The following is a 20,471-nucleotide window of genomic DNA, read 5'->3' on the forward strand; positions in this document are numbered from 1 at the left end:
AGAAGTTGGAGACACAGCCTCTGTCATCTCTTACAAAATAGAACTAGAAATGCACAGTGTAGCTTATTTTTGCAGTTTGCTGGATGTAAAATCCTGAGCAGAATGTAGGTAAGTGCTTGTATCTTTCTGTCTCTTGCCTTCTATTTGAGTTTCTCTTTCTCTATGTATGTTTGTTTGTTTATTTTATCTGTGCCTCTTTCTCTACTTCTTTCAGGGTAATTATATCCTAACTTGCCGGATGGGAAACCCACAAAATTGGATGCAACGTTGGTTTGACACCATTGTTGACTTCAATAACGGGTAAAATCAGGTGGGCTGTAAATCCAGTGTTGGACTCCATCCCATCAGTTTCCTTATGGGTGAGTTAGGTTAAAATTGACCCCTGTGTATGAGAGTATGGCTGTCCATGTCTTTGGCTCTGTCTGTTGTACTGGGGGACTAGAAGACTATACGTGCATGTTCCAGTCCATTGTAACAAAAAAGCTGATTTGCTAAAAATATGACAGGATTTGTTCAAACACAATAGTGAGAAAGGAATGGTATCATGGCCTTGCTTGGGTGTAGTAACCGTGATATCTATCACAAGCTTGATAAATGTTCTAAGGAAGTAATTTGAGAATACAATGTGTAGTTGTTTGTTTTCTTGGATGTCTAGAGATTTAGCATAAATTTTGAGATTGGTTTCACAAGGCTGTAATTAAATGAAGCAACTATCTGCCTGCCTAAGAGGTGGTGTAGATATGTTAGGAAATACAGTATCATGTAACTTGTTGGAAATCACAGCAGCAAAACCTGTTCTTGTGCAACTGGACCATATGTCCTGTGGTACAATAAGCGCAAAGGTCTTTATCCTGACTAACACTTCATACCCCGTTCTAACAGCTGTTGAACACTTATTGATAGAGGCAGGGTCCACGACTTTAGTGCAATTTCAGGGCCAGAATCTTCTGCTCGGCGTGCAGGGGCAGGCCGACACGTAAAATGATGCACGGTGACATCGGGCATGCGTCCTCAATGTCGACGTGTGTCATTCTGATCTTTCCTTCGGCGGGCACACACCAAAGTCGCCTGTGTGCCCGCCGAACTGTCAAAGGCCTGTTAAGGCCATTAATAACCCAATTAAAGTAGTTGTCAGGGCTGCCCATCTAACCTTAAGGTTGGTGGGCAGGCGAAAAGCCCAAGCGGCCTTTGCATTTTATTATGGTACCTCATCCACAGGCGGGATGAGGTTTCATGAAGGGTTTATAACTTAAATTAAAATCTTTATTGAAATTAATAAAGATGTCCCAGCTCATGTGACTGTCAGATGAGGGGACATGTCTGAATAATTATTTTTATTATTTTATTCCATTCTTCATAATGAAATTAATCTCCCTGAGGCAACTCCGTGCATCAGGGAGATTTCTGGGCTCTTTCTTGCGCATGCACGAAAGAGCGCAGGCCCTGACTTTCCCTCCTTCCCCCGCCTGCACAGGTAGCACTGAGTGCTTCCGGGTGTGCATCACGCTGGGCGGGCCTTAATTGACCTGCCCATGTAAAATGGCAGTGCGCTGCCAATTGCGGGCAGCGATCGGCTGAGTGCCCGCCCCCGCCTGCGCCCACTCCCGCCCTGCCCGCCCGATGGGGAGAAAGTTCTCCCCCAAGTGTCTTCACTATTTACAAGTAAAAACATGACAAAACCACATTCAAAGATGTTCACAAACCAGTTGCATTTTGTACTCAAGGTTGCTTTACACCACTGTGACGCCCAATTTATAAGTTTATATAATTTCATCTATTCCCCTGTGGTATAGAATGAAATAAATCCAAGCATCATTTCTGGCCCAATTATGTGGTCAGCCAACCTTCCATTGCTGCGATACTTGCAACCAACAAGGAACATCTTCCCAAATGGAGAATCGAATGCTGACTTAGTGCCCAACCTGCCATTTGGGATGTCACAGGTCCTGTTAAAGCCCTTTCTTAAACAATGTCAGCCGAACATGTGTTCAGCTGTGCAAGGGACTTCCCACTCATTCTAGTTGAAGGCATCACTGTGCAATTTTCAGGTGAGGCACCTTTGGCTTTCTTTAGCTGCTCTAGAGTCAAAAGAAACAATACATCTCATGACAGCAGTGACTCAGTAGTCGTGATCTTGTCAGAGTCAGAAGGTCATAGGTTCAAGCCCCCATCTTGACATTTCAGTGCAGTACTTTTGTTTGAGACAGCAAACGCAAGGATTTTTCAGTCAGAGGGAGTCGTGCTGCATCTTTGGAAGCAAGGGCATGGATTTGAATGGCCGTTAAGCAGAAAACCTGCAGTCAATCTTGGGAGTTGTTGCTGAAGTTTGTCTTAGAGATATTGAAACATAGAAAATCAAAGACAGAAAATGAGGCCATTCAGCCTATCTTTGAGCCTGTAGCTTGACATTGAGATGGAGTACCAGCAGCAGAGAGAAGAAGATGTGCACAGACTGAGAATGAGGACTCTCAACAGAAGGCCTTACCCACCCAGGGTCTTTAGGAAGCACTTTTCCTATCACTGCATCAGGGAGGAATAGTGCCTAAGGCAGCTACTCTTCACCAAGGAGATGGTTACTGTACGGTGCTACCTTCACGAACCAAAAGATCCAACAGGGGGCGCTGGTGAGAAGTGACTGAAGCATTCTGGGCAAAGTCACCGCAGCCACCGCGACCAAGGAGGGAATTGAGGAGAAGGACTTTTGCACTCAACAGGAGGAAGAGCATCCAACAGAGGACGCTGGTGAGAAGTGACTGAAGCATTCTGGGAGAAGTCATTGCAGCCACCGCGACTCAGGAGGGAATCGAGGAGGACCCACTGTCAAAGAACAGAAAACACCCAAACATTACATTGCTGTAGTGTTTCCATTCCTCCCTCCTCCTCAAACCTAAAAAGAAAAGAGAGAGAGGAAGAGGCAGTGCCTTCAGGAGTGCACCAGGGACACTTCTCTGAAAGTGGATTTTAAAGAAAAAGTAGCTGATTGGTGAGTAAATCCTGGGAGCAGACTTGGAGGGAGGAGCACCGGAACGGTGAGTATAAATTTAGCTTACCTCGGGGATTTGCGGCCTTGTCTCCAGTGTTCAGACTCGGAGGGAGGAGCTCCGGAACAGTAACCTCAGGGCACAGAGTAACTGAAGCCAAAACTGAAAAAGTGACATCACAGGAAAGCTGTGACTGATTGGTTGGTAGGAAATCTGCACCAAATTTGAAGAAAAAAACATTGCAAAGCTAATTAATGAATTAATTATCTAAGTAGAGATGGCTGGGCAGGTGATGTGCTGTAGCTGTATCATGTGGGAGCTGGCAGATCCCATTGCGAGCCGCAGTGACCACATCTGTAGCAAGTGTTGGTTGCTGGAGGAACTCCAGCTCAGAATTGATGAGCTGGAGTCCGAGCTCCGGACACTGCGGCACATCCGGGAGGGGGAGAGTTATCCGGACGCTTTGTTTCAGGAGGCGGTCACACCCAGTAGATTAAGTACCTCAAGTCTGGTCTGTGGTCAGGGTCAGCAGGGTGTGACTGCAAGTGAGGCAGGTAGAGGGATCCTGTGTTCAGGAACAGAGGAGCCTCAGCTCTTGACCTTGTCCAACAGGTACGAGGTACTTGCTCCTTGTGTGGATGAGGAATAGGGCTGTAGGGAGGATGAGCCAGCTGACCATAGCACAGGAGGCCATTCAAGAGGGGGAGCAAAAAGATAAGTGGTAGTTGTAGGGGATTCTATAATTAGGGGAATTGATAGCTTCCTTTGGAAGCAGGATCGAGAGTCCCGCATGGTATGTTGCCTGCCCAGTGCCAGGGTGAGGGACATCTCTGACTGGCTTGAAAGGATATTGGAGAGGGAGGGGGAGGATCCAATTGTTGTGGTCCATGTCAGGACAAATATCATAGGTAAGACTAGGAAAGAGGACCTGTTTGGGGATTATCAGGAACTAGAAACTAAATTAAAGAACAGGTCCTCAAGGGTTATAATCTCCGGATTACTACCCGAGCCACATGCAAATTAGTATAGGGACTCAAGAATAAGGGAAGTAAACACGTGGCTAAAGGAGTGGTGCGGGAAAGAGGGGTTCCATTTCATGGGGCACTGGCATCAGTATTGGAACAGGAGGGATCTGTACCGTTGGAACGGTCTCCACCTGAACCGATCTAGGACCAATGTTCTAGCGAAAGGGGTAAATAGGGTGTTCAACAGGACTTTAAACTAGAAAGTGGGGGGAGGTGGACGGAAGGGTAAAACTCCAATAAGTATGACTAATGGGAAACAAAGCAGCTGGTTAGTGTGTGTGTGGGGGGTGGGGGCTGGATTCAACTTCATGGAAAATTATGAAAAAACTGAAAAGAAAGGAGAGCCCAGGAGAGGCTATTAAAGTCTCCAGAACACAAAATAGGACAGTGTTTGGAAAGGGTTAGGAATCTAACTTCAAGCACATCAGATAAAGGGATGACAATGAGAAAGGGGATGGGAAATACAGGACGGAAGGTGTTGTATCTGAATGCACGCAGTATACGAAATAAGGTAAATGAGCTTGTGGCGCAGATTGAAATTGGCAGGTATGATGTGGTGGGCATCACGGAGACATGGCTGCAAGGGGATCAGGACTGGGAGCTAAATATCCAAGGATATACATATATACATCCTATTGAAAAGATAGGCAGGTTGGCAGAGGGGGTGGGGTTGCTTTGTTAGTAAGAAATGAAATTAAATCGATAGCAAGAAATGACTTAGGGTCAGATGATGTAGAATCTGTGTGGGTAGAGTTGAGGAATCGCAAAGGTAAAAAAACCATAATGGGAGTTATGTACAGGCCTCCGAACAGTAGTCAGGATTTGGGGCACAAGATACATCAGGAGATAAAAAAGGTGTGTAAGAAAGGCAAGGTTACAGTGATCATGGGGGATTTCAATATGCAGGTAGACTGGGAAAATCAGGTTGGTAGTGGATCCCAAGAAAAGGAATTTGTGGAATGTCTACGAGATAGCTTTTTGGAGCAGCTTGTGGTGGAGCCCACTAGGGAACAGGCAATTCTAGATTTAGTGATGTGTAATGAGGCAGATTTGATAAGGGAGTTTGAGGTGAAGGAACCCTTAGGAGGAAGTGACCATAATATGATAGAATTTACCCTGCAATTTGAGAGGAAAAAGCTGGAATCAGATGTAACGGTATTACAGTTGAATAAAGGCAACTACAGAGGCATGAGGGAGGAGCTGGCCAGAATTGACTGGAAGATGAGCATAGCAGGAAAGACAGTGGAACAGCAATGGCAGGAGTTTCTGGGAGTAATTTGGGAGACACAGCAAAAATTCATCCCTAGGAAGAAGAAGCATACTAAAGGGAGGATGAGGCAACCATGGCTGACAAGGGAAGTCAGGGACAGCATAAAAGCATACAATGCGGCGAAGAGCAGTGGGAAACCAGGGGATTGGGAAGCCTACAAAGACCAACAGAGGACAACTAAAAAAGAAATAAGGAGGGAGAAGATTAAATATGAGGGTAAACTGGCCAGTAATATAAAAGAAGATTGCAAGAGTTTTTTTAGATATATATAGGGTAAGAGAGGGGCAAAAGTGGACATCGAGCCGCTGGAAAATGACACTGGAAAAGTAGTAGTGGGGAAATGGCGGAGGAACTGAATAGGTATTTTACGTCAGTCTTCACAGTGGAAGAAACGAGTAACATCCCCAAAGTTCAAGAAAGTCGCGGGACAGAGGTGAGTATGGTGGCCATTACCAAGGAGAAGGTGCTTGGAAAATTGAAAGGTCTGAAGGTGGATAAATCACCTGGACCAGATGGTTTACACCCCAGAGTTCTGAAGGAGATAGCTGAAGAGACAGTGGAGGCGTTAGTGGTGATTTTTTTCAGGAATCACTGGAGTCAGGGAGGGTCCCAGAGGACTGGAAAATCGCTAAAGTAACCCAGCCTGTTTAAGAAGGGAGTGAGGCAAATGACGGGAAATTACAGGCTGATTAGCCTGACCTCGGTCGTTGGTAAGATTTTAGAGTCCATTACTAAGGATGAGATTTCAGAATACTTGGAAGTGCATGGTAAAATCGGGCAAAGTCAGCATGGTTTCAGCAAGGGGAGGTCATGCCTGACAAATCTGTTAGAATTCTTTGAGGAGGTAAGGAGTAGGTTAGACAAAGGAGATGCAATGGATGTTATCTACTTGGACATCCAGAAGGCCTTTGACAAGGTGCCACACAGGAGGTTGCTCAGTAAGATAAGAGCACATGGTGTTAGAGGCAAGGTACTAGCATGGATAGAAGATTGGCTGTCTGGCAGGAGGCAGAGAGTGGGGATAAGGGGGTCCTTCTCAGGATGGCGGCCAGTGACTAGTGGAGTTCCACAGGGGGTCAATGTTGGGACCGCAACTTTTCACTTTATACATTAATGATCTAGATGAAGGAACTGAGGGCATCCTGGCTAAGTTTGCAGATGATACAAAGATAGGTGGAGGGACAGATAGTATTGAGGAGGCGGGGAGGCTGCAGAAGGATTTGGACAGGTTAGGAGAATGGGCAAAGAAGTGGCAGATGGAAAACAACGTGGGGAAGTGTGAGGTCATGCACTTTGGTAAGAAGAATAGAGGCATAGACTATTTTCTAAATGGGGAGAGCATTCAGAAATCTGGAGTGCAAAGGGACTTAGGAGTCGTAGTCCGGGATTCTATTAAGGTTAACTTGCAGGTTGAGTCGGTAGTTAGGAAAGCAAATGCAATGTTGGCATTTATTTTGAAAGGACTAGAATATAAAAGCAGGGATGTGCTGCTAAGACTTTATAAGGCTCTGGTCAGACCACATTTAGAATATTGTGAGCAATTTTGGGCCCCGTATCTCAGGAAGGATGTGCTGGCCCTGGAGAGGGTCCAGAGGAGGTTCACGAGAACCATCCCAGGAATGAAAGGCTTAAAATATGAGGAACATTTGAGGACTCTGCGTCTATACTCGATAGAGTTTAGAAGGATGAGGGGGGATCTGATTGAAACTTACAGAATACTGAAAGGCCTGGATACAGTGGACGTGGGGAAGATGTTTCCATTAGTAGGAGAGGTTAGGACCCGAGGGCACAGCCTCAGAGTAAAGGGAAGACCTTTTAGAACAGAGATGAGGAGAAACTTCTTTAGCCAGAGAGTGGTGAACCTATGGAATTAATTGCCACAGAAGGGTGTGGAGGCCAGGTCATTGAGTGTACTTAAGACCGAGATAGATAGGTTCTTGATTGGTAAGGGGATCAAAGGTTATGGGGAGAAGGCGGGAGAATGGGGTTGAGAAACTTATCAGCCATGATTGAATGGCGGAGCAGACTCGATGGGCCGAATGGCCTAATTTCTGCTCCTATGTCTTATGGTCTTAAAAGCTCCTACCTCAGAGCAGGGCCAAGACACCGTTGCCAGTGACTGTCAAGACCTTTGTGCCCTCAATTTCTATGACACAGGATCCTTCCAGGCTGGAGCCAGTGACATTGGCAACATTTCTCAGTTCATATGTATCGCTGCATCAGCGAGGTCGATGTAAAGAGACTTTGTGACTTTGTTGTCTTCTCCCTAAGCAGAAGGGAGCAGGAGGAGCGGCCTCGTGGCTTTGCCGGGGAAGTGGAATTCCCAGTGATGCAGGGAGCAATTGACTGCACACAAGCGGTTCTGCAGGCATCAGGTCTCAGCAGGGAGGTGTATCCAAAAGTGTTCCATTCCCCGAACTGCTGTTGGTGTGCGACCATGCATTGACCATCATGTTGGCGGATGCCTGCCATACTGGAAGCAGTCACAGTGCTTTTATTCTGCATAGTCAGCCAATTCTGCTACCTTTGAGCCACCATGTCAAATGAGAGTGTGGCTGCTCAGCAATGAGGGCTACTCCACAACATGTGCCTAATGACTGCCTGTATCACTTCCATTGGGTGCTGCGTAATCGGGCCGCGCGATGCCTGCACCTGCTAACGGGCACTAGAGATTTAACATGACATCAGTCAAAAGCTTCAATCTTGTGGTGCATTTATATAACACCTTTTGCAGTCTCAGGATGCATCAAAGTGCTTCACAGCCAATGAATTATTTTTGAAGTATAGTCAATGTTGTAATGTAGGGAACAGCAGCAGCCAATTTGTAAACAGCAAGCTCCCACAAACAATGATAACATAAATGACCAATTATGAGTTTTAGGGATGGGCAATAAAAATTCTGGCCCACGTCCCGTGAAATAATTTTTAAAAATGTTGGCCGGGACACCAGAAGTGCACCCTTGCTCTTCTTTGAAGAATTCCATGGGAACTTTTACATCCACTTGAAAAGGCAAATGTGTCCTCAGTTTACTGTCTCAAACAAAAGTACTGCACTGAAATGTCAAGATGGGGGCTTGAACCTATGACCTTCTGAATCTCAGACAAGATCACGACCACTGAGTCACTGCTGACATGAGATGTATTGTTTCTTTTGAACATACTTCATCCTGTGTATCCTCTTGTATGTATCTAACACAAAGGTTTTATTATCTGCTCACCCCACACCAGCAGTTGCACACATGCAGTAGCACAGGACATGGTCTGATTGGGAATTACAGCATTCAAAGATGGCAATAGTTCAACTACAATTGGCTACATTTCAATTTTTGTCTGCCATTTCTCTTAAGGTAGAAAAACCTCAGTGCTTAAAAAATAGATCATGCCCAAATTAGGTCATGCTACACACGCCTAATGAGGCTGGCTGCAGGACCATGGAAGACATGTCCACTGGCCTCATTAAGATAGTACTGGTGATCTGTGGGTGCTGTTCGTGGTCCAACAGGCAGCTGGCATTCATTTTGGGCTGGTAAGCAAGGTCAATCAGCTCAGAGCATTCCTGCTCCTCCAGGCTCCCCAGTAAATTAAGCAAATGGCTTTCAACTGGCTGGTGAGGGTCTGAAGAATTGGCCACACATGCATGTTAGATGCCTACTGATCAGCCCTAACCAATATGCTTTGCGATTTACTTCCAAGGTGGAATGACTGCATACCGCCCACTTTATTGGACCCTCGGGCACCTGTTTTACATCTGTAAAAATTGTGCAACATCATAGAATTTTTAGGCCTTGGCCTTTTCAAAAAGTTGCTTAAATACAGTGCTCAACGTTTGCACAATGAGAGGCTTGTACTTTCCATGGGTAGACTATTTAAAAAAAAAAGTACTCTAGCTCCACACTCCACTCCGCAATACATGTGGCCACAAATACTTCAGAAAAAATGTAAATTGAAATCATACCACAAATGTGATGATGCAGAACATAACCCACTAACCATTTGGCCAATTGATGTTTATACTCCGGGCAAGCAGTAATCCTATGTGGCTACACCGATCATATTTTCTTTTATTCCCCTTTCCTAACATATTCCAATCCTGTTGATAAACTGAAGCATTGCATACTATTGCATAGAATTCACAGCAAAAAACTGACCATTTGGGCCAACTGATTTATCAGGAGTCTATGCTCCAGATAAGCCTCCTCCCACCTGACGTCCTTAACCCAATCAGCACATCCCTCATATATTTCACTAGCTTCGCCTTAAATGCATCTATGCTATTTGTCTCAATTACTCCATGTGGTATCAAGCTGGCAAATTGATAAGGGTGTATGACTGCAGTTTCATAATGCTGTCTAGGGCAAAGTTTTAAGAATTATCCTGAAACCTATAGAAGGAAAGGGCTTGATGGACTCTATGGTCTTTTATAATACATGCTTCCTTATGCTGTTATAACTTTGTTGTTGGATTTTTTCATTCCTTGGATCAATTGGCATGCAGTGTCAAAACAGCATGGAAATCAGCATTAAGCAGTTCAGAATCAGTATCACCTTGCATATGTGAGTTGTATGAAAATAGAATTACTCAGCAGTAGTGGCGTTCAGTGGGATGCTTGCAGACATAACATTATTGATCCATCTGTCTTTGGGTGCAGTATCTAGATAGTGCCAAGGGGCAGGGGAAGCAGTGGTTGAAAGTGGTTCAATGAAAACTTATCAGATTGCTAAGTTTAACTCGGACAAAAAGAATCAAGGCCCTTGTACAAATAAGCAAAGAAGATTTAATGATAAGTGACAAAGCAACAGATCTAGACCGCATAGCATACACCAAGGAAACTAAGTGGGCTTTCAAAAAAGTTGTGTTTTTATAATGATGTAAAGGCACCAATCACTCTTAAGGGATTGGGTAAACACATTGTGGGTTCATTTATTTAGACTAGGCACACAAGAACATTTATACAATGGTAGAAATCTTGAAGACATCAGCAGCAGAATTGTATGTGCTGTTTTCTGCTCACAGGCCAAAGCGGAATAGAGACTGGATCACATGACACACTTCCCTTCTAGTGATGGCATGCTACTATCCCTTAAAGGCATATTACAACAAAAAAATAAAGGAGGAAGAAATTAATGAAGGTATCAAAGTGTACAAGGTTCTGGACTCATTTTTCATGTTTGGTGACCTGAAGCTAGCAAAACATAAACTAAACTTTGTGGCATCAGAAGACCAGAAGAAATCAACAATTGAGAAAAATGTCATGCAGCCAACAAACTTGTTCCTTCCATAGGCCATCTATTCCTGGTTTACCCGAAGGTAAATCGTGGATCTTAATTCACCCCATTTACTGCCTGCCAGCACTTAGGAAACTTGCCATTTAGTATGAGCTTAATACTAAGGATTTCTGTGAAGGGTTTGCAGGAGGCTTAGATTTTGAAGTTTCTTGTCAAACTTGTGTCAATCATAAATACTGACAGTACCTTTCTAAAGTCATAGATGCCAGTGATTAAATTAATCGTCAAGTGAAGGTTGCACAATGTTTCTTCCAGCTGTGCAAAAAGGAATTCAAACAAAACCCACGAACCTTACATCATATCTGAGCTAACCTGATTTCAATGGTACCATGTTTCCATGGTCCCAGCATTACTGTTCTGACTATAAAATCACAAAATAGTCAGCAAAATGATATTGGCATGCCAACAATGTACTAGCAATGGAACCAATCATACCAGAGATCGTATTCCAATTCACTATGATGTACTCGAGCTCTTCAATTTAGTAAGTAAAGAGACAGATGGATGAAAATGAGAAACATTGGCCCAGACCTTCCAGTCTCCAGCTCATCAGAGACCGGACATACGACCGAATGTACGCATAGGGACCCAATGGAAGTGCTGATGCACAGACCTCCGTGGGAATTGCTGGGAAGTTTCAACTTCCAATGGGCAATTCCCCTGCTCCCTGGGACTGTCTGTGAATGTCTCCAACTCTGATTTAGAGTCGGAGACTTTGGACAGTTCCATGCTACTCATCTTGGTAGTTACCCAGAAAAAATTAGACTAATTAAAACGTGGTCTAACACCTAGGTAACTACAGAACTGACCCCGCACTGCATCCCGCCCTACCACCCCACCACAATCACTGACACTGACCCCCCTGCCTTCTCCTTTGATTGCCCAACTACCACTCCAACCACCCAATTCTCCCCTCGACCGCCCGACTGCCCACTGCAACCATTTCTCTCAACCACGTGGCACCCCCCAACCACCTTGACTATCCTGACCAGACTTGAGCACTCATCCCTACCTGCCTGCCACCCCATCACCTGCCACCCCACCCAACTGCCACATCACCCATCCTACCCATCTACCCGGCCTACCATCCTACCCATTCACTCATTCATCCACTCACCCATTCACCAATTCGTTAACAATCAAAGTGCACCTTTAAACTTGCCATATACAGCTAGTGCCGTATAAAAGGGCATTTTCCACCTTCCCCTGACTCTTTGGGATCCAATAGAGTTCTCCAAGGGGCGCTGTGCTTTGTATTTCTGGGAAAGCCAGACTAGGACAACCCAGCAAGAAATGTGGCACAGCATCGAAGTGGGGAAGTTCGAGTGGAGCAGCACCTGACAACTATTTCTGCTCCTCAGGAGATCTGGTCCATTGTCTTATAAAGTTGAAGGAAACGCAAAAAGTGAAGGTATATGGAATAAGTACAGGACAGATATGGGAGCATTTCCCATATCTTAGCTGAATATCATTCAAAGCTGGCAAAGTGTCATTTCAACACATCCTTTTGTTATCAGTATTCCTTAGAAGCTCTTCAATACACCAAAAAACACTATTTTGTTCAAAGTCTAACTAATCATGATTAAATTCCAGATAGCAACTACAAGATTTATTCACTCTGTTGAGGTTGGTGGAGCAGTAATTCAAGAAAAGAATGATGAAAGCTGGACATCTGTGATGTGGACATGGTAGAGATGGCACAGAGATAATGGGCTCATCTTCTGGGGTTTGTTTCTTGTTGACTTTTGTGCTCATGATTAGTCTCATTCATGTGCATTCAGTGCTAGCATCCATGCATGTTCTAAAATACAAGGCAGACTTGCACACATCACTATATTTTTTCATGCAATGAACTAAACCTTGCTACAAACAAATTCCCAACAAAAGTACAGTCCAATTAACAAGGACAAGGTGATTGACTGAAAGGGGATTTGGTGAATTACACACCTGTGCCTTCCTGCATTAAACTGACGATAATCAACTTTAGATTTGGGCGCAATGCTTTGAAGGATAGGTTTTTTTACATGTTGAAAGGGATGTACTGGTTTTATCTGATATTGGCAATGCCAACATACTGATAAGAGATTCAGGAGGATGATCTTAATTCTGCATAATATCGAACATAAACCACAAATGCAGATAGTTCTATTCCTTTTGAATTTCAGTTATAGGAGCAGTACCAATGTTTTTGTTTTAAATGACCAACTACCAGAAGGGCTATGTAATCCAGATCAAAGTGGTAATTTAATAATAGCGAGTACATGAAGCATAATATCTAACTGGGAGAGCTAGGTTACAATAATCCGATCTCAGGGCTCAGCTGACTTCATGAATCGTGGAAATTCTCTCTGAAAATCATTCCCTAATATTTGTCATTTGGAATCCATATGTAAAGGGTGATTTTAAACTTGCCTCAACAGAAACCAGGTGAGCAGGCAGCTGGTTTGGCTCATGGGACTTAACCACACCGATCTCATTATCTTCCCACAAATTCTAATCTTATTCTTCTGAGCAGGCAAGAGTACACCCACTGGAAGTCAACAGGGTTTTTCTTTAAATACACAGATCAAGCTTTGATGATGTCACTGGGCATGACTGCAATTTTAACCGGAGGCTTGCTGTTCATATTTGTCAGGCCGACCTTGCAGGGAGAGGGCCTGGAGCCAAAAGAGGTCTCAAAATGCGTTATTTCTTTGCTATGTTCTTTGTGGGATCAGAAGTACAGGACACACACAGCTGAGAGCATTTCCCATATCTTGGCTGAATATCATTCAAAGCTGGCAGAGTGTCATTTCAACACATCCTTTTGTTATTAGTTCATGTTGAAAAACAGGGTGGTGGGCAGGTAAAAGAAAAAAAATTAAAAATTTTTTAAGAGATCACCTATCACTGACTAACTGCCTGAGGTCCAGCCAACTTAATGCAAAGTGAGCAGCCAGCAAGCCTGCCCAAACAGGTATGATTAAAATATATTGATACATTTAAATCCAGGTTCTACACCCCACCATTGAACTGAAATGGAAGCGGCCAAACCAACAGTCATTTTTTTACAGGCACAGCTCCAAAAAGCCAAAAGGAAATGCTATACCATTGATTTTGTGTGAGGTGAGGAGGAGCATGAATGCTCAGGTCCCCCATGACTCCAGGCTTGCTGCCATCCATGGTCTTTTAAAGGCTTACTTCCAGCTTGGCTCCCCTTAGGAGTCACCAGATTTCCTGCTCCTCCTCACCCCTGTCAACGATAACATAGAAATGAGGATCTCTCAGATGTGCCATTGTTTGGGTGTTGCATTGTCTTTGCCCACCGCATGCTTGTATATAGCGCCAGTACTTGATGAGCAGAAATTTCCTCCAATTAACTATTGGGAAAGCTGAAGCCATTGTTTTCAGACTATGCTCCAAATTTTGTTCCCTAGCTGCCAACTCCATCCCTCTTCCTGGCAACAGTCTGAAATTAAACTAGTCTGTTCACAAGATAAAAGCAAAATACTGGAGCTGCTGGTAATCTGAAACAAAAACAGAAAATGCTGGAAAAACTCAGCAAGTCTGACAGCATCTGTGAAGAGAGAAACAGAGTTGACATTTTGAGTCTGTATGACTCCTTCTGAAGAAGAGTCATAAAGAGACATACAGACTTGAAACTCTGTTTCTCTCTCCACAGATACCATCAGACCTGCTGAGGTTTTCCAGCATTTTCTGTAGTCTGTTCACAACCTTGGATGTCACATTTGACCATAGGATAAGCTTCTGACCACATATTTGTGCCAACGCAAAAACCATCTATTTCCACCTCCATGACATCATCCAACTTTGACCCTGCCTCAATTCATCAGCTGCTGAAATCCTTATTCATCTTCTCTAGATGTGACTATTCCAACCCAATCCTGGCTGGTCTCCCATGTTCTACCATCCATAAACTTAAGACCATCCAAACCCCTGCTGCTTGTGTCTTAACTTGCATCAAGTCCCACTAATGCTGATCTACATTGGTTCCTAGTCAAGTAACATCTTGATTTTAAAATTCTCATTCTTGTTTTTAAATCCCTCCATAGCCTTGCCCTCTCCCTACCTATCCAGGCCAACAATGCTCTGAGATATATGAGCTCCTCTAATTATGGACTCTTGAGCACCCCCAATTTTAATCACTATTGGTGACCGTGCCTTCAGCTGCCTGAGACCCAAGCTCTGGGCCATCCTCCTGACACCTCTCTGCCTTTCTACTTTACTCTGCTCCTTTAAGACATTCCTTACAACCTTCCTCTTTGATTAAGATGTTTCATTATCGACCTAATCTGACCTGACATCTCCTTGTGTGGCTTGGTGTCTAATTTTGTTTTAAAATGCACCTGTAAAGTGACTTGGAATGTTTTATTATGCTGAAAGTGCTATATTATTATAAGCTATTATTGTTGTAATCTAAAAATTGCCCCAACATCTTTTCTTCAGGAAGTCCATAGGGGTTTGTTTTCAACTGGTGGCTGCCCATTATTTTGCCTGAAAAATGGGCTGTCAGCAATTGAAAAATTGGGATGCTGGGGCCAGGTTGGAGAGGGGTGTGCTTGGGTCTTGCTCAGCCAATTGACCAAGATCCAACTCATGCAATTTTCATGCAGCCCTGTAAGTTGATGAGCAGTCTGATCGCCTGAAACAGGCAGGCAGATGTTTAAATATGCAATTTTGAGCCCTACACTGGTTGAGTGGACCAACTCATGATCCTTAAACAGCCGTTGTCTCTTAGTTCCATTATGTCCTTTACCCATGGTGTTATGTACAATAGCTGGAAGTTAAGAAAAGCATGAGTTTTTCGCTGTGATTGGCCCTCTACATTTCATATCAGATCTGATTTTTAATAGAAAAATGTTTCCAGATTGCTAGTAAGAGCATAGCTAATTCCCCCAGTGCCATCCATACATATGGGCAGAATCTGCGTACAATTCCAGTTTTCTTAAAGCTACTTGTATATCCTGCGATATCCAATTTCAGATTGTCATCCACATCCCTCCTGCCTCTCCTCTTTTCCCCCCAAATCCGCTTTGCCCATTTTACACAGTGCATACTATGCTGGCATTCGTTTTTTACACATTATAAAGGCAGATTACAAATGCAGAACACAGCTCATAAAATGAATTTCATGTTTTCCCATCTAATAGTTCACAAACATTAACCACAAAATATGTGAAATCTGATTGGCAAGCAATGTATTTGGCTTTCCTTTCTCCTTTCTGCACTGAATAATGGAAATGTATATCAATGTGCGAGACATTCGAGAGAAGCTGACAGCCTTGGGGCAGAATGAAAGATTACACCACATTGACCCCTGTCATCCTTCTCTGACACGCAGGTTACCCCCAAAACTCTACAACTCAACAGCATTCACAGGCTTCTGTCACAACATGCTAAACTTCTGGGAAGGTTAATGGTGCTGTAAATCTAATAGGCTGTTTTTGGTGCTATTGTGTGGATATAAAATGCCATGTGACACGGCCGAAGATCCGCTGTTGAGGAATGGGGCTTGATTAAAACCCCTGACTAAAATAGAGCCTTAAAATGAAATGCTTGTCTGATTGGCTGGCAGCCTCATTGGAAAAGTACGATAAAACGTTTTAATTATTTTTTGTGGGGTTGGGAGTGTGTCTTTCTCATCGGCTTCAGTAAAAGTTAATACTCTGGGTTTTTTTTAATATTTTCACTGCCTTCTGATTTGTAACTTTATTTTGTGGCTTGTGGTACCAACATGTTGGCATCGATAGACTTAACCGCAATTGGAACGGACTTGAGAGGTGGCTATGGCATAGTGCTTACGTCTCCATTCTGCCATTTGGCAGAGCTCAGCTTTGCCTTATTACTCATATTCCAAATGCAGCTGTAGCTCCTTACAAATGGCTGTTTGTATCCTGAAGTGAGGAGGAACTGCAGCACCTCCAGTCAGAATGGCTGGGAAGTGAAGTCTTGTCAGTATCAAAGGCTGGAGAAGTGATATTAACGTCCTGCCAAAGGGGGGCAGAGCGATGTATCCTTTCCTTACAATATTTTGACTTAGGTTATTCTATGGCACAGAAGGTTAATTTATCTGGTGGCTTTGAATCTCTATTACTGCCTTGTGCTCAGTTTTTTTTTTCAAATTGTCACAATTGTTCTAGCTCCGTGAATCAGGGAGTTAGAATTTATCAGAAAAATGCCACCCGGCGTAACGACAGAAAATACCGCAACGTATACCGCAGGAGCCGAAAAATAAAAGTAAATAAATAAAAAGGTAAAAATAAATTCACATTTAATGTGCAGGCTTTTTTAAAATATCAGAACAGTCCCGACAAATGGTTTCCATTTAAAACATTCATCCGACTTTTCTCTATGCAGATGCTGATGGGCCGCTTGTGTATTCCAAGTATTTACATTTCGCGTTTAGTATGACGGGAATAATTAACAGGGTTAACCCTGGAATCAAAACGTGCAATCATCACACGTATTAAAGAAATGTCTAGGACAGCTCTCCTGTTTGAGCAGGGAATCCAGAAATACTTGTGTTCCTAATTATAGGAAACAATGCTGATAAAGTATCATGTGTCCCTGGGACAGACAATTATATTTTTGGCTGAGTCATTCCACGGCAATGCCTGTGAGCCACAGATGAGCAGATGGCATTGAAGCTATTGTTTAGATCAGGAAGAATCAACCAGACGCAGTGTAAAGAAACTCCTTACATGGGTCTAATTCGGGAGTCAGTTCCCTTCCAGCTGCAGAAGCTGGGAGCTGAATTCATCAGAACACAACAAAGTGACGATCATGTCATATTTATAGGCTGCACAAAGACATCTGTATTTTATTTTTGACCCACTTTTCCGTGCATTTTTCATTGTTTATTGTTTACCATTTGAGTTTTTTTTTAAAAAAAAAAGATTATCTCAGCAATTGGTGGAAAATACTGCATATTGTCTATCTGTAGCAGCACCTGTACATCCTGTGGTTGACTGTGCTGGTTATTGCCGTCAGGAAGGGACGTAAGGCCTGAAGTACATCGTAATAAACAGTAACAAAGTGAAGTGGAAAGTCTCAAATATTTATTTCACGGAAGAAGTTAGTGTAGAAGAAAACAATGATCCAGATTTTACTGGAGCCAGGTATGTAACTGAGTCTGCCGTTAAACATTTAGCTGCACCGTTCAGCTCAAAAAAAAAAATTGCCCTTTGAGTTGATGTAAGTGCGAGGCTGATAATGGTGCAGTGAGGGAAAGAGGGGTCTGCATTTTCAGCTGAGGAGATGGGACTGGCGAGCGAAGCTGTCATTTTGAGTTCCGAAAGTGTCGAACTGGCTTTCCGACACAATCCCGCCTCCCCGTGATTTTGGAAGAGGCAGGTGGATCCTCTTTACTGGTCACCCGCCCAAACTTGCGGATAACCAATTAAGCCCCTTGGGGGGGAAATCGTTCACAATCGAGGCAATGCCCGTTACTGTGAGGCCCTTCCCCCCGAACTTGGAAGGCCCAAACCGCACCCCCCCCCCGCCCCCAAGCTCTCGTACTTAATTAATTTGTAACCAGTGGAAAGGACGTACCCTCGCACCTTCCGGCCTACTTCAGCAGCTCCCACCTCTGACGGTGAGATTATAGACCCATTCGTGCTGGACAAACCTCCTATTGGCTTTCCAAACTCAGGAGTCCGCCCACCATCTTTAATTGGACAGGCGCCCGGAGGCGGCCACTTAATTGGCTGTCTCCTTCAAAATCAGCCTCTGCATCTCGCCGTCAGTATTTGGTGGGGGTGGGGGTGGGGGTGGGGGTCCAGGTCCAGAGTCGAGGTCCAAGGTGCAGTCTCCACACTCCACATCTGCACTTAATCCTGACGACAGGATCGGGACATGGGACAAAAATCCAGTCCAGTCCAAATCTGGGATTTGATTAAACAGGACAACCAACAAGGTATCTCCTTAACCAATGAGGTTTAAGGATTGAGAAATAAACTGTGTTAGGACTGAGAAGGAGAGTGAATTAAAAAGGAATTAATTTAATGTCAAATTATGTGCACATTGTGCTTCTCTGTGATTTAAAAATGTTTACTTTCCTGCTTCCAGTTTGAGCTTCCCCGCACCCCCCCCCCACCCCGCCCCCCGCTTTCCACAATTACCTGCCCCTATGCTATCACATAATGATGTCTGGCTGAGAAGATAGATGACTGACTCACCCCCAAACTCTCAATATTGTCATTGTTGAACCAGCTGCACATAAATGTAAAAATAAAGTCCCAGGAATGCATTTGTGGAGGAGGGAGTGATGGAACAGGATGGCTCACTGTCCAAATTTTGGTTTTTCCTCCTGGTGAAAATAGAATCCTCCACACGTTGCTCCAAGTCCTTCTCTTGCCATTAACACAAATAAGATTGAGAAATTTCTACTGGCAGAATAGTGTGAATGCAGCAGCATGTAACCATTTCATGACACAACATAATGGAGCATCATCTCCCTGTAGCACTGTGGCTTCTGACCATAAGAACTTTCCACTCAATAGAATAAGGTTTTCTTCAACTGATTGCAGAATTGCAGTAACTTTCACTAAAATCATATTTGCTATTGCACACGTTGGCATACAAGCCACATGAGATCTTTCTGCCAGTGCACCATGTATTGAAAATTTATCATGTATTCCATAATGCATATTTTTTTAATATTTCAACTTGATTTTATTCAATGCTTGTGATGTAAAGAGATGGTTCAGGGAGGGGCCTGCAGAATTTATTGAATGTACAAGGTAAAGCTTGACATCTGGCTCATGATTTGTTACGTTTATTTCCTTAATACAATTAGCTCTATGTTTCACAGATCCTCATTGACTCACCATTATTTAATAACCACAAATCTCTTAATTAAAATTTTTCATCTGAGGGTTCAAACGCTCACTCTTTGGTTAAATGCAGTATGTGGTTCTGTTCTGTTATAGAGGTCAACAAGATCCCAAATTCCATCAAGGAACACAGAGTGAATTAGCTGGTCTTGGATTAGTGAGGAGGTATATCATACAAGGTTCCTTTGGTCATTGGTATCAGCAAGTTACAACCACTACAGGTCGAGTTTCCTTTATCCGAAAACCTGAAAACTGGACACATCCAACAACTGGACACAAAACCGCACTTTTTTTGAATGTCATCGACCTTTAGCACAAGAATTCTGTGACTCAAGTTGACCGCACCCTGTATTTATTATCCAGTGGTACATCTTACTTTTCTAACCATTTTATTTACTTTAGACCATAACTGCCAGGCTTCAGCTGTTGTAATGTAAGTAGGCCTAGGCCTATATGCGATATCCAAAAACTGAAGTTATCTGAAATTCAAAACACAATTGGCCCTGAGGGTTTCGGATGAAGAATACTCAACTTGATAGTAAGTGTGAGAGATTTGGTGGTGTGCAATAACTATAATGGACAAATGGCATCCAATAACAAAATAACTGAGCAACTAGTTATATGCATTTGAGAGACAGTAGGCACAAAATAGCTGTGAGAAACTGGTGACATACAATAACGTCATGAGGTTCATCTAGCTCTGGAAACTTGATCTCGCATGTCCAAGACGTGTTGCTTTTTAAAGTTAATAATATTACTTTTAAGAGGATTATTTGCTGGGTACATACGAAAAGTCTAGACTGGGTCTCTCTGAGAGTAACAGAGCCTGGCACTTTACTGGATTTGTAATATGATTTTGCCTGCACTCAGACTGCCTGATGTTCAAGTATGTAATAAAACATTGGAGGAGTGCTTTCTCTTTGCTTAATATTCCTGTGAGGCTGTTGACCCATTGCGCAATTATATTCTGGGATATTCTTTTAGGGAGTGTGCAATACTGTACTGGAGGATGCTCTTACATTGGGGTGAAAAGCCACTCTGGCTAACTTGACTTTGGTTGTTTAATATTATTGCAA

General features: G+C 43.4%; 1 protein-coding gene and 1 long non-coding RNA gene across 5 annotated transcripts in view; both read left to right on the forward strand.

Moving 5' to 3' along the window:
- Positions 1 to 20,471, forward strand: part of mecom (MDS1 and EVI1 complex locus) — an 837,494-nt gene that overhangs the window by 580,879 nt on the left and 236,144 nt on the right. The gene's annotated exons all lie outside the window — the stretch shown is intronic.
- Positions 17,526 to 20,307, forward strand: LOC121270293. Its single transcript, XR_005941503.1, has 2 exons — positions 17,526 to 17,679; positions 19,492 to 20,307. It is a non-coding gene; the product is annotated as an uncharacterized LOC121270293 (long non-coding RNA).

Source organism: Carcharodon carcharias, chromosome 2, assembly GCF_017639515.1.
Source record: "Carcharodon carcharias isolate sCarCar2 chromosome 2, sCarCar2.pri, whole genome shotgun sequence".
Lineage (NCBI taxonomy): Eukaryota > Metazoa > Chordata > Chondrichthyes > Lamniformes > Lamnidae > Carcharodon > Carcharodon carcharias.